General features: G+C 40.3%; 1 long non-coding RNA gene across 1 annotated transcript; it reads right to left on the reverse strand.

The window, feature by feature from the left end:
• Positions 1–9,332: 9,332 nt before the first annotated feature.
• On the reverse strand, positions 9,333–16,728 carry LOC109273274 (uncharacterized). Its single transcript, XR_002082961.2, has 2 exons — positions 16,521–16,728; positions 9,333–9,783 (listed from the first exon to the last, which is right to left on the reverse strand). It is a non-coding gene; the product is annotated as an uncharacterized LOC109273274 (long non-coding RNA).
• Positions 16,729–16,984: the final 256 nt, after the last annotated feature.

The raw sequence follows: 16,984 nt of genomic DNA on the forward strand, positions 1-16,984 counted from the left end.
TGTGGTGCATGAGTTTGTAAACATTCTCACCTCAAGATATTTTTCCTCTCACAAGAGGAGCATGAGCTAAAACTGGAGAAAATATAAGGTTAAATCCTCATGACCTTGGTTTAAACAGTGGCTTTGTGGATATGACAAAATAGATAAATTTAACATCAAAATTCAAAATTCTTGTGCATCAAGAGACACTGTCCAGAAAGACACTGTCCACAACTTACAGAATAGGGGGAAAAATTGCAAATCATATATATGGTAAGGGTCTAGTATCTAGAATATATAAATAACTCATAACTCAACAACAAAAAGCAACCCAGTTTAGAAACAAAGGACTTGAATGGACAGTTCTATAAAGAAGATACACAAATAGCCAACAAATACGCGAAAAGATGCTAAATATCATTAGCCACCAAGGAATGAAAATCAAAACCACTTCACATTCACTAGGGTGGCTGTAATGTTTTTTAGAAGAAAAATAACTAAATTGGAACCCTCATTAATCACTTATAAGAATGTAAAATGAGGGGTGCCTGGCTCAGTTTGTTAAGCATCCAACTCTTGATTTCGGTTCAGATCGTGATCTAATGGTCATGAGATTGAGCCCTGTGTCCATCGGGCTCCACGCCCAATGTGGAACCTGCTTGAGATTCTCTATCTCCGTCTGCCTCTCCCCTGCTCATGCATGCTCTCTCTCTCTCTCAAAATAAATAAAACAAAATAACTTACTTCTAAAAAAAAATGTAAAATGATACCATCACTGTGGAATGACACTTTGGCAGTTCCTCAAAATATTTTAGCAGATATTCAGAGAGTTATCACATGACCTGGCAAGCAATTCCATTCCTAAATATATACCCAAAAGAGTTGAAACAGATATTCAAACAAGTACTTGTACACGAATGACCATTGTAGCACATTGGGAAACAAACCCAAATGTCCATCAATGCATGAATGGATACACAAATGTGGTCTATCCATATAATGGAATATTAATAAGTCATAAAAAAGAATACCTGCTAAATGTGGATGAACCTAGAAAACATTATGCTAAGTGAAACAAGACAGACACAAAAGGTCACATATTGTATGACTCCATTTATATGAAATATACAGAATAAATCTAGAGACAGAGAACAAATTAGTGGTTGCCAAAGGCTAGAGGGAGGCGACATTGGGGAGATTCTTCTCCCTCCCCACTGTGAGGACACAGCGAGACGATGGGCTTTCTGCAAACCAGGGAGAGAGTCCTCACCAGAAACTGTCTCTGCTGGACTGGGATCTGGGACTTAGAGCCTCCAGAACCATAAGGAAATACATTTCTGTTATTTAAGCCACTCAGTCTGGTGTTTTGTTCTGGCAGTCTGAGATGACTAAGACAGGGTGCTGTGCCAGAACTTGGGTCTGGACCTCAAAGAAGTATCCTTTTTATGTCAGCCAGAATACGGACCAGAACAATATTCCTACACATGGAATGTATTGGCTTGAGAAAACCATGGTGCTTCCATCTTTGTGGTTAAGAAAGCAAGACGCAGCAATTTGACTTCTTTAGAAAGGGTGCTCCAACATGCTGCTGACTACAAGTTTTGTAAGAAAAGGAGGATCCCTGAATCTTTGCAGGGTTTCTCTCATGCCCTCTGGAGCGCACATCATACCAAGGTCTTAAGCTGGCTCTTGTGCTCATCCTAGTAGTATTAATGTCATGTTCAGTAAACTGTGCTGTGGTTATGTCAAGATCGTCCAGATCTCTGCAGACTATATCATGGCACATAACAGAAAATTTATTCTAGTTCTGGACACATCTGTGATGTGTATTACTATCCGATCCATATGAAAGCCAACTGTTTCTGATCCCCTTTTTTGATTAAGATGGAACTCCTTCACCTTACCAAGTGCCTGACATCTTGTCTGGCATGCCAGCCACAATCAGGACCATTCTATGGTCATTCACAAAGATGTTTCTGATTCCTTCAGAGGCCAAACTGTTGAATTAGAGATATGTTAGGGACCTTCTCCCCTGCATCCTTAAAATCCTAATGATGGCACTATTCTAGGTCATATCCCTTCCCCCAGAATGTAATATATATATATATATTTTTTTTTTTTTCATTTCGTATATTGGCTGAGGGGCTGTGCAGTTTCAGAAGCTTCCACTTGGCCTCTCCTTCTATGATAGCTCTTAATCTACAGACCAAGGATCCAATATGAAGTTTACTCTAATTGCCAAGTATGGTAAATCCAGTTATACATTTAGGAACCAGGAAGATGATAACCAAGTTGGTTCACACACATAGTAGGTTCTTTGTAAGCTGGATTTTGGCCAGGAATCTATTGTCCCCCTATGTCCCTACTCAAACAGGGATGATAATCATGCTTGAATCTCCAAACATCCATGCCAACTCAGCCCTTCTGTCCAAAGTCCCTCAAAATATCTTGCCACTCTCCTTTAATCAATATTAATCACATGGAGAAGGATCAAGGGTATTATTATAGTGTACATCTGAGGTCCTTCCTCGTGGGGAATTAGCCACTCCTTCAGTTAATAAGTTTCCAGGTCTGAAAATAGGTTCAGGTTGTGGCTGAGAAAGAAAAGTGAATAATTGCCAATAGTTTCATGCTCATCCATTTTCTCCTGGTTTTGGCTGGATGTAATATGCAGTACTCTCATTGGTTGCTCATCTGTTTTTGCCCCTACAGGAGCCACGTTCTACTAACCAACTGCATAAACTCCAGTGGGTCAAGGCTCTGTGATGACCTCTCCCAAAATTTATAGCCCCCCCGCCCTGGATTTGGGTGGTTAAGTATCACCTGGATTCTACTGCATCATGGCTCCATCATCCTTATTTCTTTTGATGAGTCAAGCTCTGTAAATGTCTTGCCTACCCACAGTTCTATTTTTTAAAGGACCTCCTTAATGACATAGAATAACACTAGCAGGTAACATTTACTGAACATTTATTAGGTGCTAGTTACTAATCTAAGAATATTAGATGTTTCCCATTTACTCTCTCCAATAACCCAAGACACTCATGATCACCATTTTCCAGGTACAGAAATTGAGGACGCTGAAATTTTGAGACTTGTGTAAGATCATGCAGCAAGGAGCACAGTCACATTTCAAACCTAAGCAGTGTGGTCCAAGAACCCAGTAAGTACTGGGATCCAAAACATTTTTAAAGATTACAATTCTGAACGAAGTGCAAGGAGTTGAGTGGATACACACTTTTAGGTGTTATCATAGCCACGAATTTGGTCGATAAACACTGGAGAAATGCTGGAGTATTTTACGGTGAAACACAAACTATTTCCATGGATCACCAGCTACCTCTTTGTTTGCATTTCAGTCTGGTATCAGCCTTTAGAGCTGCCAGTAGGGTACTACAGAGCGCACCAGGCAATGAGTGTGTCAGTGAATGGAAATCAATGCAATTTCGGTGTCCCCGGCTCCACTGAGTCCTGCCTTATAGTTTATGGGATCTGAGACAAACCTGTCCAGAACTTGGATGAATTCTGGTCACGCACTAGATAGCTCTGGGACAGCCCTATTGATCAAATGACTCTAAAGCATGACTTAATTCCAACATGGGGATACTTTTTTGTGGAATTTGTTTAGTCTCGGTTTACATTTGCACTACAAAGTCACAAGTAAGAATTCTCTTTCTGTCCTGTTGTTTTTCGCTTTTGATCCCTTGGCAATTTCCATTTCTATGAAATTCAGGTTAGTCTAAGAGCATGCAGTGCTAAAAACCCATGTTCACTTTTCTTTTAGCTGTTTTTCCATCCAACCAGGAGAGGGCAGTCAGAGTACATGTTAGAGACTTCAGAGGCAGCTGCTTAAGGGTGGGGGACTGCAGAAAGGTTTTCCACTTTAAGACGATGTCCTCTCAAGTCCCTTTCCTCAGGGTAACGCGCAAACCCAAAGTGTAAGGCTCTATGCAGCATGCTGGTCTAAGTTAAGAGCTGAGAGCTAAGGCCTCTCTTGAGTCACTAGTTAAAACTTAATCATTAAAAAGCATAGATAGCAATAATTGTCATCAGAATGCCTGTTTCCACAGTGGAGAGGGACTAAAAACATCAGTGTCTTTCATGTCCTTGAGATACTCACTATATTATAATTAAATGTCCCCTTTTCAACACCTTTCAATCTCTTTCGCTGTTCATCAAAACGCAATTGTGGAACATACTCACTGGGCTCCACTTGCAAAAGTTGGCCATGACTTCTGAGTTTGGGCATTGCTCTTCTAGCCTTCACCTTATACCCATGTGGTGATTGAATTGTTTATAACAACACACACTGAAGGCCGTCCTGTGCTTCATGCAATAATCAAAACTATTTACAATGCTGCATCTTGTAGTAAACTTTCTCATTCCACCTTCGCCTTCTTGATTGAAGTCACTGTGATTCCCACAACAAGCTTGGTCGGGTGGTGCCATGATAGAAACGGAGTTCGGAGCCAGGTGGGACTTGTTTCATATTTTGGCTCAGTTGTGCGATTCAGAGCCAGTGTCTTAATTTCTGGATCAGTTTTTTCTCCAGTCTGGCAGATGTGCAATGCTCTGATTTTACTGCACGGTAGGACTTGAAGCAGAAATTGCTATTGCTGTTGTTTTTGCCACTGATATTTTGACCAAAGTAGCAAGGTACTAACCAGTGACATCCTCCCAAAGGGTAGCAGAGACTTTGATTCATTCTGGAAATACAGACAGTAGCCCAAAGAAATCTGGTTTTTATCTAACAACCCTAGTTTCAATGTCAAGGAGATAAATTAATTTTTGTTTTCATTCACCAAATAAGGTCATATTTCTCAAATTTCCTTTTTTATATAAAACCTTTTCCTTCTTTATGTCTTCCTTCTCTTCAGGAATACCAGCACCAAAAATAAGAAATAATAGTAAAAAGCATTTTTAGTACTTGTAGTTGACTCTGAATTCCTCTTAGAAGGAATTCTAATTCCTCTTAGAAAGGAATCTAGTTTGGTCTTAAAGAAAGAATGTTTCAACAAATACCACATATGTAATGAAAATCTTTCTTACATGCTTTGCATATTACGTTACGTTTTACATATGTAAATTGCATGCAGAAATCAATCTACCAATTTGAGCAAAACACTTTGACAGGTATAGTTTGTTATTTACAACAATCTTCTAAGAAAGCAGATATGGTTCACATCCTACTGAGAAAATGATGTTAATGGTTCATTAGCTCTAAATAGATCTCAGAAGACAGATTTTTTCAGACTCCTAGTCTAGTGCTCTTGCTTCAGTACAGCATCATCTTCACAGCCCTACCTCAGGCAATCTAAATATGGGTGCATTTATAAGGGACCCACAGGTGTACCATCCCTATTCTCAGAGAGTGCACAAGTAGCTGATGTAACATCTTTTGACCACCTTTACTACTACAAAGCATAGCAGATTTATAACACAGCCTGGCAACAAAAAAAAGCAAATTCTTCCATCTTCAAAATAATAACACTTTGAGTGCTGTTTAATTTTTGGAAGGCACAGTGAAACTCAGCAAAACTGAAGACTATGTAAGTGCATGCCATCATTTGGGTGATACAAACCAGGATTATTTTTTGCAAAAAACCTGAATTATAACTATCTAGTTTTTTCAGTATGAATGACAAGAATTTGTGTGTTTGTTAGTATACTCTTTATTCTCAGGGAATCCTAAAGAATGACAGGGACACTGGCATCCTACCTAGTGCTGATACTTAATAAGAGATTGCTAATAAGAGTGTTATAAAGGTGTAATACATATTTTTAACCATGTGCCACAATATCATGGGCCGAGTGTATGGCAGGACAGTATGCTAGAAGCCCTCCTCATATTGTTTCATTCAATCTTCATGACAATCCTATGAGATAAGGGCTGTCATTATTAAACCAGTCCAGATAAGAAGGAGAAGGCTCAAGGAGGGCCCCTTTGCATAAGCCAAAGGCTTTTGCAGGAAGATAATGAGAAAATGAGGTCACAGTGGAGGTCAGGAACAAATTATAACAGGCCTTGGGTGATAAGCTATAGGTTTAATATTTTATTCTGTAAACTCTGAAGAAACACAAAGCAGTGCTTTAGTAGGATCATTCTAGCTGCAATGTGTAAGGGCAGATTGAAGGAGGAGAGACTGGAGATCTCCTGCAAGCTAGTGCTATAATTCAGACATGGAGAGATAATGGTCAGGGTAGGAGGAATAGGGAGAGGAAGGAAGGAAGGAAGGAAAGGAGGGAGGGATTCCTTTGGTGATGGGGTGTGTAGTGCTCAGAGGAAGTTATCAGGATTTAGAGGCAGAGAGAATCAGGACTTCGGGTGCTGACGTCGAAGAAGATGGATGAATCAAATTCCTAGTGGTGTAGGAGTTGCTTTTTAAAAATCAAACTGATGTCAAACTGCATGTTTTTACACATAAATGTGACATTCTAAATGAAAAAACAAACGAAAAGTCTTTATATTTAAAACTCTGCATGCCTTGGGTAAATTCCTAGCAGTGCTATTGATGGAATACAGGAGTGCTGATGCATAGGGGCACTTGTACCCCAATGTTTATAGCAGCACTTTCAACAATAGCCAAATGATGGAAAGAGCCTAAATGTCCACCAACTGATGAATGGATAAAGAAGTTGTGGTTTATATATACAATGGAATACTACTTGGCAATGAGAAAGAATGAAATCTGGCCTTTTGTAGCAATGTGGATGGAACTGGAGAGTGTTATGCTAAGTGAAATAAGTCATACAGAGAAAGACAGATACCATATGTTTTCACTTTTATGTGGATCCTGAGAAACTTAACAGAAGACCATGGGGGAAGGGAAAGGGAAAAAAAAGTTACAGAGACGGAAGGAGGCAAACCATAAGAGACTCTTAAAAACTGAGAATAAACTGAGGGTTGATGGGGGGGTGGGAGGGAGAGGAAGGTGGGTGATGGGCACTGAGGAGGGCACCTGTTGGGATGAGCACTGGGTATTGTATGGAAACCAATCTGACAATAAATTTCATATTTAAAATTTTTTTTAATAAATAAATAAACATTAACATAAATAAATAAATAAATAAATAAATAAATAAATAAATTTCTGCTGGTCCTCAAATTTTCCAGATGTTCCATGATTCTGAGTACATAGTAGGCTTGCACTACTTGGGGCCCAAGAAATGAATTGAGGTCATATGACCTCTGAGATTAAAGATTGTTACTGCGGGGGGGCCTGGGTGGCTCAGTCGGTTAAGCGGCCAACTTTGGCTCGGGTCGTGATCTCATAGTTTGTGGGTTTGAGCCCCGTGTTGGGCTCTGTACTGACAGCTCAGAGCCTGCTTCAGATTCTGCGTCTACCTCTCTGCCCCTCCCCTGCTTGCGCTCTGTCTCTCTGTCTCTCAAAGAATGAATAAAAACGTTAAAAAAAAAAAAAAAGATTGTTACTGCAGAAGAACCTCACTTATCCTGAATGATATACTAGTTGTTTGAATCATGAAAAAATTAAAAAGGAATTTCCTAGAGTTAATTAGCCAACATTTAACATTTCAGGAAAGTAAAAAAAAAAAAAAAAAAAAAAAAAAAGAATGCTTTATAGGAGCCTGTGTGTGTGTGTGTGTGTGTGTGTGTGTATTCATTCATTCATTCATTCATTCCTCCATTTGACAAAAATCTACTGAGGGATATTATGGGTCAAGCATTTTTTTAGGCAATGAAGATATGAGTTTCTTGGCCTCTGCTCACAAAGAGCTAACGATCTTATGAAAGAGAATAGACATCAGAAAGCATGTTATACTACATAATAGAAGCAGAGTGCTGTAGGTGTGCAGAGAGGACACTAATCCCAGGTGGGTATGACTACAACAACTTGCTAAGGGAGCAGGTTTCTAAGTTGAGTCTGAATTACAAACGTAAGTTAATTAGGCATTTGAGGGGATGAGCAGTTTTAGAAAGTAAGGACACCATGTGCAGAGGAGCAAAAGGCAAAATGGCTTGAGTGTGTTGGGAGAGCCACAAATAGTTCCTGTGATTGGGGCATAGAGTGAGAGCCAAAAATGAGTCTAGAAATTAGAGGTTTGGCCACTTGGAGTTTAGCATCTATGTAAAGAAGTTTGGACTTGATCTTGAGGGTGAGGAAAGCCACAAGATTTGATGCAGAGTCATAACTTGATCAGATTTTTCACTCGAGAAAGATTTCGCGAATACTGACAGAATAGGTGGATTGTAGGAAGTGGTAACTGAAAACAGAGAATTGAGTTAGGAGGCCACGGAACAAATCCAGGCAAGAGATGATGGAGTTTAGAATAAGATAGTGGCAGAGTAAAAATGGAGAAAAAAAATGCATAGGGAAGATATAAACTAGGTGTAATTGATAGAGCTGGATTCTGTCTCGAGCACCTGAATAAAAGGTGATACCTTTCACTAAAGTAATCTATGGGAGTGGAGTTGGGGGAAAGGGAAAGTAATAAATTCTATTTGAAACTCATTCGCACGTTTGAATTTGGAAATGCCTTGCCAACGACAAGTCCTGATCTCAGAAGAACGATATAAGCTAGAGAGAGGTACAGCTTTGGATATGTGAGCGTACAAGTGGTCAGTGATGCCATGGTGATCTCTAGCTCACCATGGAGAAATGTACAGAGGGAAAAGGGATGAGAACACTGGCACATCAAAGCAGGTGGAGGAAAAACAGCCCAAAAAAGAAACCAAAGGGCACTCTCCAGAGGTTTAGATACAACGTGGCTTGACATAGTCAGTGAAAGAGAGACCTAGGAATAGTCACCAACCCATCAAATGCTGTAGAGGCATGAACTTGTTGTTGGCTGTTCCGTAGAGACTCCAAAGCAATGATGAGAACACAGCCAAGCAGCCAAACTAGGTAGAAAGTATTTATGTCATAGTCACTGAACACCTACTAGAGACTGGGTGTTGAGGAAAAAAACAGGAGAGTAAATTCTAGGTCCCTTGACATGAAGAAAAACAATTCAATTCATTCTGTGACATTCCAAAATCCCAGGTCTTTCCTTTGTCTTATCCAAAATGATCTCAGTCCGCTCTATAGGTGCCTATGTACCTATAGGTCCATAGTACTTTATCCACAACTTTAAGCTCCAAACAGCTCTGGAAACTGTGTTTTGTTTTGTTTCAAGAATCTGACCTGGACAAATAAGAGGTTATTTTTAGTCTTTATTTATCTCTTAATGTGAACATTCATATGTTTGACTGCAGAAATATTGATACAGATGATTATAACGTACTGTACTGTACCCCACTTATGGTCATAAAATACATGGCACGTGTTCTTTATTTGCTTCTTAAAATCTCTCCCCCTTCAATAATTAAATTCCAAAACACATACGATGCGAGATTATGGACATCTAGAATTAAAGCACTTTATTAAAACACCTCAGAAAATAGACATTTTTCTTCTTTCTAGATTAGATACTTCTGATGGGAGCCATATATAATATTTATTTTGAGTGTGAAACTTTCTGGCAGAAATCAAGTCCTTGCACTAAACAATAGTCTATTTGTCCCTCTCTATGGCAACTATCACCACTGTGCCACTGCATTCACTCCGAGTATAGCAGCAGAGACTGGAGGGTGCTCCTCAGCTTGCAAAGAGATGTCCTGTCCCAGAGCTGACCTCACTCCCCTGAGCGTTCTCTCTGCTTCCTTCGCTCTATGGCCCAGGGTCTGCTGGCTCCCTTTTCTGCCCTGCACCTGGGCCTGCTTCCGTTTTCTTTTCCATGAAATCTTAGGCCAGGAGACTCTTCCCATTCTTATTTGGCAAGCTTGGGATCATTACCATTTCAGAGCTGGAAGAAAATTCAGAGAGAGCATTGTGTTTAGTCCCCATCCTTGTAGAAACAAGGACACTGAGGGGCAGAGAAATGAGGGGACTTGGCCACATTGCCTAGGTAATTTATGACCAAGTGAGGACTTCAATCCAGCCTGCTATTTCACCTCCCCAGCTCAAGGGAGCCAAACATCAGATGCATGGGTGCAGTAGGTTCTGTAGTGGACACTTTTGTTTGCTTTGTTTGTTGGATTATTTATTTTACTCTCCAGTTTTCCTCTGGGATATCACTTCCGCATCTTTATCCCTGTGGTTCAAGCAAATGTACTCAACTCCCTAATTCCATGGGTAGCAAATAACTGGAGCCAGGCCAGTCACAGAAATAAACTCCCAAACCAGTCGGACAGAGATCTGGGAAGCTTTGGAACAATTACCAAGAGGAGGGCATATGTGCACTCTTTAATCCCCATTGGACTTCAGTGGCATCTGGGACCACATGGCCCAGAGTTATTTAGAGCCATCTGACTATCACATGAAGCCAAGAAGGGAAGCCAGAGCCTAGAGGTGGAAAGACAGGGTGTTCTGATGACACTGAGTTTCCAAATTCTCCCATGCCTGAACCCCTTCTACCTCTGATTTTTTCAGTCACATAAACCAATTAATTTCTTCTTCTGTTTAAGCTCACTCTGAGTGGATTATCTGTCACTTGCAAACAAAAATTCCTTACCACATAAAATGACCTTTTATAAAGCCTCTTCAAATACTGTCTGTTTGTGGTTTGATGATTTTTTTCTAAAGGTCTGGTATTTCTGGAATCTCTGAAATTCAATAACTTGCGGAATTGAGGTGAAGTGAGGAAATACACAGAGGGACACTTGTGTCTCGATAATACGCTATAGTTTCTACTCTACATAAATGATAGCATTGCACATTTTACCAAAGTCCGATGTTCTCATTTTATGCTGGGTGTGTGACTCCATTTGCTTAATTTGAAACGTATGCAAGCATCCTAACTTTTAATGTTGCAAACTGAGCTCTGGCATTGGGCTTTTCTGTTTATTTGTGTTTATAAAATCATCGTCTCTTGTTCTTAAGAACAAGAAGAGTTACAAGGGTGTTTTTTTTTTTATGTTACATAGTTTTTTTTTAAATAAATAAGTCTTAAGAGGTTTCGTAAACTTCAAACCACTGTAAAAGAATGACATGATATGAGCTAAATGTAAATGAATCAGAAACTTTCAGATTAAATTTACCTTCAAATCCACATAAGTTTATAGACCAAAGGGAAGCTTTGATACGTTAAAAAGCCCATGGGAGAGTGGGTAATATTTAACATGTTGGTCTATGCCAAATTAGGCCCTTTTTATTGAATAGTTATCTCCTTTGCATATGGAAAGGCCTCCCAAACAGGGTGTTTTCTTGAGTAAAATCAATGAAGAAGACAGCTCATGTGCCACTACTCAGATGAGATGAGCCAGTCGCAAGGCAATTTCAGGTTTAGGAGAAAAGGACATGGTTGCTTAAAGACACCAACAGCAACTGATTATGCACATCTTCTTTTGAAAGGAGACTTCAGTCCCCTTGTTCAGCTTCCAAACCACCTGCCTACTCATTTCTATTCTCATTCTTGGCTTTGGCTGCCTGCTTCTCCAACCTTATGCCACTCTCCTCTTTCTTAACGCCTATTTAGCTATATATCATGCTCCTTTCTCTATCTTGAACTTGTCAAACTCTTTCATGCCTTGGGGCCTTTGCATTGCCATTCCCTCTATCTAGAAGACTCTTTTGATGACTCCTTGCAAATTGGTCCATATGATATTCTCAGAAGAACCTTCACTGCTCATCCTATCTCCATGCCCCATTATTCTCTCTCATATCATCCTATCAACTTCCTTCATAGCTATTATAACAATTGTATGCATCCTATTTATTAACTCTTTTGTCTGTCTCTCCCTTTTAAAGTATAAGCACCTAAAGTGAAGAGATCATTTTTTTGTTTGTTTACTGCTATATCTCCAGAGCTGTGAACAGTGACCACCACATAGTGTACAAACAATAAATATTTGTGGAATGAATGAGAGGGTGAAGGAATGAAGGATGAAACTGTGCAAATATGCTCCTTCACCTAAAGGATTATTTATAGAAGGGGAAGGTTATTGTGCTCAAATGTTAGCTATTCTAGATAAGGTTGAATAAGCAGGCTTCTCTCTACTTGTTTAGTTTCCATTAAGTTCCATTAAGAAAAGCAACATGAACCATGACTTCATGATCCAAAAAACATTAATCTAAAAAACATTAATACTTCATCAGGAACTGCTTCACCAATGACCATACACTGTTAAACTGTCTCTACAAATTAGGAAAAACCAAACATCCAGAATTCTAGGGTACTAGAATGAGTTCTATGATTTTTTTTTACCTTGGACCTTCTCTTAGAGATGAACCAGGAGTACAGTTTGCCCTAAGTTTAAGGACAAACACTAACTGCCCGCAGGAGAAGTGACTCAGTCTTAATGGAAAACAGGAAAGATATCAGGCTGGATATTGTCCATGGTAAGATCAATTATTTAAAACAATATGTCAATTGCCCATCTATCTATGTGTACTCACAAAATAAGTTGAACAGAAACCATAAATACATTGCTTCATTTAATTTTATGACAACTCAGGGGTGCCTGGTTGGCTTAGTTGGTGAAGTGTCCGACTTTGGCTCAGGCCATGATCTCAGGGTTTGTGAATTTGAGCCCCACATCAGGCTCTGCACTGATAGCTTCAGATCCTCTGTTTCCCTCTCTCTCTGCCGCTTCCCCTCTCATAAGGGCGCATTCAGGCACATGCAGTCTCTCTCTTTCTCTCTCAAAAATAAACATTAAAAAAATTAACTTTATGAAAACTCAGAATACAGGAATAATAAGCATTTCATATCCGTATTTTCGATGTGAGACCCTAACCTTTCCCAACTTCCCAAACCAGAAATTCTGAAGATAAGACCACTGGTTGCTACTGACAGACAAGAATACTCATGGTGTCTGTAAGCCTAGTGAAAAGAAAAGCCTAGTTTTAAGAAAGGGAATAATAAGGAGCTTTTCTCTATACTTCTCATATAATTAAAAATCGATAACTTATTGTGTGTAAAGTTCATGCTGGGTTTGGTGGGTGACATAAGAGTTTGTACGACAAAAATCTCCTGACCAGGAGCTATCGACATAGTGTAAGATCAGACATGCACACATAAAAGGTTTTGTAAGAGTTGCAGATTCAGATCGTTGGTGCTAAAGGAATTAGGCAGAGGTGAAAAGGAGGGCATCAACCCACGACTGGAGTAGACAACAAAAGTGCTTCTTGAAGAAGATGGAAATTCAGCTCAGCAGAGCCAACTCAGACACAAGGGCTTGGTGGATAAAGTCTTCACATAAACACTGACAAGGGGGAAAGTATGCCATACCTTGGGAAAGAAACTGACTTGGACAAAGGGTCTACCTTGATGGAGAGAAGCTGGGTTATAAAGAACCTTAAAGCCAAAGGGGCACCTGGGTGGCTCAGTCGGTTGAGCACCTGACTCTTGATTTTGGCTCAGGTCATGATCTTGTGGTCATGAGACCAAGCCCCGCATCAGGCTCTGTGCTGAGTGTGGAGTTTGCTTAAGATTCTCTTCTCTCTCTCTCTCTCTCTCTCTCTCTCTCTCTCACACACACACACACATATACACACACACGCACACACACACACAAATCTTGAAGCCAAACTAGAGGTCAAGGTGCCTGGTGGTGTCATTAGAGGCAAACATATATACAGCAGAGGAAGAGGAAAGTGAGTAAAAGGGAAAGATGTAGACAAGAAATGAAAGGGAAGAAGGAGTGGAGAAAAGGAGAGAAAGAAAAGGAAGAAGTGTTTTATAGTAGAGGGTGAAGCTGATCCCAAAAAAAATTGTCATTTTTCTTCAAAGACAACTTATTTTCTAATTTTTTTAATGTTCATTTATTTTTGAGAGAGAGGCAGAGCACAAGCACAGTGGGGTGGGGGTGGGGGTGGCAATGGACAGAGAGAAGGAGACACAGAATCTGAAGCAGGATCCAGACTCTGAGCTGTCAGCACAGAGGCTGATACGGGGCCAAACTCATGGACCAAAGTTATGACCGGCGCTCAAGTCGAACACTTAACCAACGGAGCCACCCAGGTGTCCCTAAAGACACCTTATTTCCTAAACCGAAAACACTAGGACAGATGACTGGCTGCTATAGAAAATTCTGGGTGCATAGCTACCACGTCCATAGGTCAGACTGCTTACCTGTACAGCCTTTGAGGCATGTTTTTAAGTTAAAGCCTGATAGGGTTTTTGTTGCTGTCATTGTTTTAATGGATACGTGCATCCTTCAAGCAACTATAAATCATAAGCACATCTTCCAACAAAATTAAGCTATTCTGGGAGACATCCACCTGGTATCTGGGCATTGAGGGAATGAGAGGCAGGGATAGAAGCACCAGGAAATTGAGAATAGAATTAACGTCACCTAATTTGGGAGATGCAGAAGAGACCACCAGAGGTGGAGCTGGGAAGTGCCCTATGGAGATGAGGGCCTTGGCTGGCAGGAAAAGGGAAAACAACTAATGAGGGCCTCACAGGATGTGTGCTAAATTTGTTCTTTTATGTCTTAGGAGAATCCCAAGAGGAATTGTTATAGCCCCTCATTCAAACGGAGGGAAAAAAAATTAAGTAACTTATCCACAATCACATGTTAAGTGGTAAGTCCAGTCTGATTCTTAACGTTGCTGAAATCCATTCCTTCCGCTCACCCCCACAGCCATCCTTTCTTTTCAACCCATTACAGCTCTTGCCGGGATTCCTATAGTCACTCACCAAACAATACCCCTGACTCCAATCCTGTCCGGCTACAATCTATTCTCTGTGCTGCAGCTAGGTGAGCTTATCAAACCAAAAATCAGATCAACTCACTCTCCTGCTTGATCCTTCCAAAGACAATATGTTTTCCTCTGACCAAAATGCCAGACTCCTTAGCCATGGCTATAAGTGGGCCAACCATACAATGTATCTTCTTTTCGGGTGCCTGGATGGCTCAGCCCATTAAGCGTCTGCTTTTAAATTCTGCTCAAGTCATGACCCCACAGTTTGTGAGTTCAAACTCCCTGTTGGGCTCTGTGCTGATAGCATGCAGCCTGCTGGGGATTCTCTCTCTGTGTCTCTCTCTCCCTCTCCCCTGCTCCTAAATAAATAAATAAATAAACAAATAAGATACACTTTTTAAAAATGTATCTTCTTTTGAAAGAGAAGGGGAGGCTACTAAAATTAACCTGGGACAAGAGGCATGAATGAGGACTGTCCCACGTAAATAAGGACATGTGATCTCTTACTAGAGAGCCTTTCATGACCTGCTCATTACTTTCCTACTCACCCTTCACCAATTCCCCATGGCCTTCTTGTACTCTTGCTGGACTAAGCTACTGGAAATCCCTACATCATAGTATTTTCACTTCTGGGGTCTTAATACACACTTTCTCATTATCTCATCTCTCTTCACCAATTGTTCTTCACCCAGCTACCCTTTAGAACCCAGATCAGAGTTTACTTCCTCTATGAAATTCCCCCCACCCCAACTCCTTGAGGCCGGATTCAGTGATGGTTTTTTTGGTTCCATTTCACCATGTGCATGCCCTAGGGTTACATTTAATAGATCACACGCACATCTGCTTTCTTGTACATCTGCCCCTCTGATTGGATGCTTCTTTACTGTAATTAAACACCTAGTACATAGTTCCATTCCTACTATAAAGGAGGCATTTATATAGAGGTTTAATAAATACATGTTGAGAGGATAAATGGGTACATGGGTAATTGAAAGGATAAAAAAATAAGTTGTTTTCCAAACTTGTAACCCACTGATATGATTCAGTTTTCATTTCCTTCAAGGTGAATGATTTCCTAGCCTGGCTATGCATCTGAATCACTGAACTGGGTTACCAGATATTGGGGCTAAAGAATCTGTATTTTTAGCAAAATTTCTGGGTGATTCTTATTCAACCCACATCCAGTTGGTCTGGATTTAAGAAACTACATCTCTGCAATGATCACCTGATAGATTTACTTTATTCTCATACGGTTTGTTCTGGTGGAGAGAAATATTAACCCTCTATTTTAAAGTGAGAAGTTATTTGCCTTGGAGTTATTAGGTTACAGTATCTGCAGTCTCAGGATCCTCGGTGCACTAATGTTTTCTTAAAAGAGTTCAGTATACCGAATTGATATGAAATGAACAAAGATACATCTATTCAGATATGAATCCCAGGGTTCCCACTCCAGATATCCATATCTCCAATCTGGGAGCTGGCTCCTATTGGCTCGCTCCTATGGTCAACATTTTTAAGATAAGAAAGATTCCTTAGAACAAGCCAGCAGCCAGGAGTGGGGAGAAGGCAAGAGTTCTCCATGGGGAATACATTTGCTGAATTTTTTCAAATTGCCACATTTCCTATCTTTAGCATTTGAAAAATATTGACTGTACTGAAAAGTTTTAAATTTATGGCAGGTTACTGGGGATTTTTCAGTGTAGCCCGATCCAAGCATTCCCTTTGAAGTAGTGCCTATAATATAGTGCACTTCACCAAAGAAGAGAAAAGAAAAATAGTCCGTCTCCTTGAGAACAAGAACAAACGACTTGCAAACATGAATTGAAAGCCTACTTTCTGAGTAGAGGACCTGAGCTGTTCAGCACGAGTGTGACCAACAAAGCCATGACCTACCTCCCCACCTCATGCAACCACAGCTGGGAGACTCGACAGAGCAATGACCTCTCTGCTGACTTCTCAGTTAGCCTCCGGCCTGTCAACTGGCAAATAAGAAATCTCAAAAAAGGAAGAGCCGTTGGAGTTCTAAATGAAGGCAGGAAAATGAAGGACAGAAGACAGACTCCACTGCCTCTCCTGCTGCCAGTTTGTTGTAAGTGTTGGATGAAGCACTCAAGTTCTGGGCTGAGTATTTTATCCCTTCATAAAAATAAGCCTCGCAGCTCTTGCCCAACTTGCCAGGCCTAATGACCACAATTCAATGCCATAAAATGCTTTGCATTCCTTGGTGAAAGCTGCCATATAAAAGGTCAGGATACCAGCCTGGGCTTGTTTTGTTCCCGGGATTAAAATTTTGAGACTACAAATTTGACATTATTATTTTTGAAAACCACTCAAACAAGGCTGAAGATAGATTAAAT

Source organism: Panthera pardus, unplaced genomic scaffold (genome assembly GCF_024362965.1).
Source record: "Panthera pardus isolate Hobbes unplaced genomic scaffold, ASM2436296v1 HiC_scaffold_7, whole genome shotgun sequence".
Taxonomy (NCBI): domain Eukaryota; kingdom Metazoa; phylum Chordata; class Mammalia; order Carnivora; family Felidae; genus Panthera; species Panthera pardus.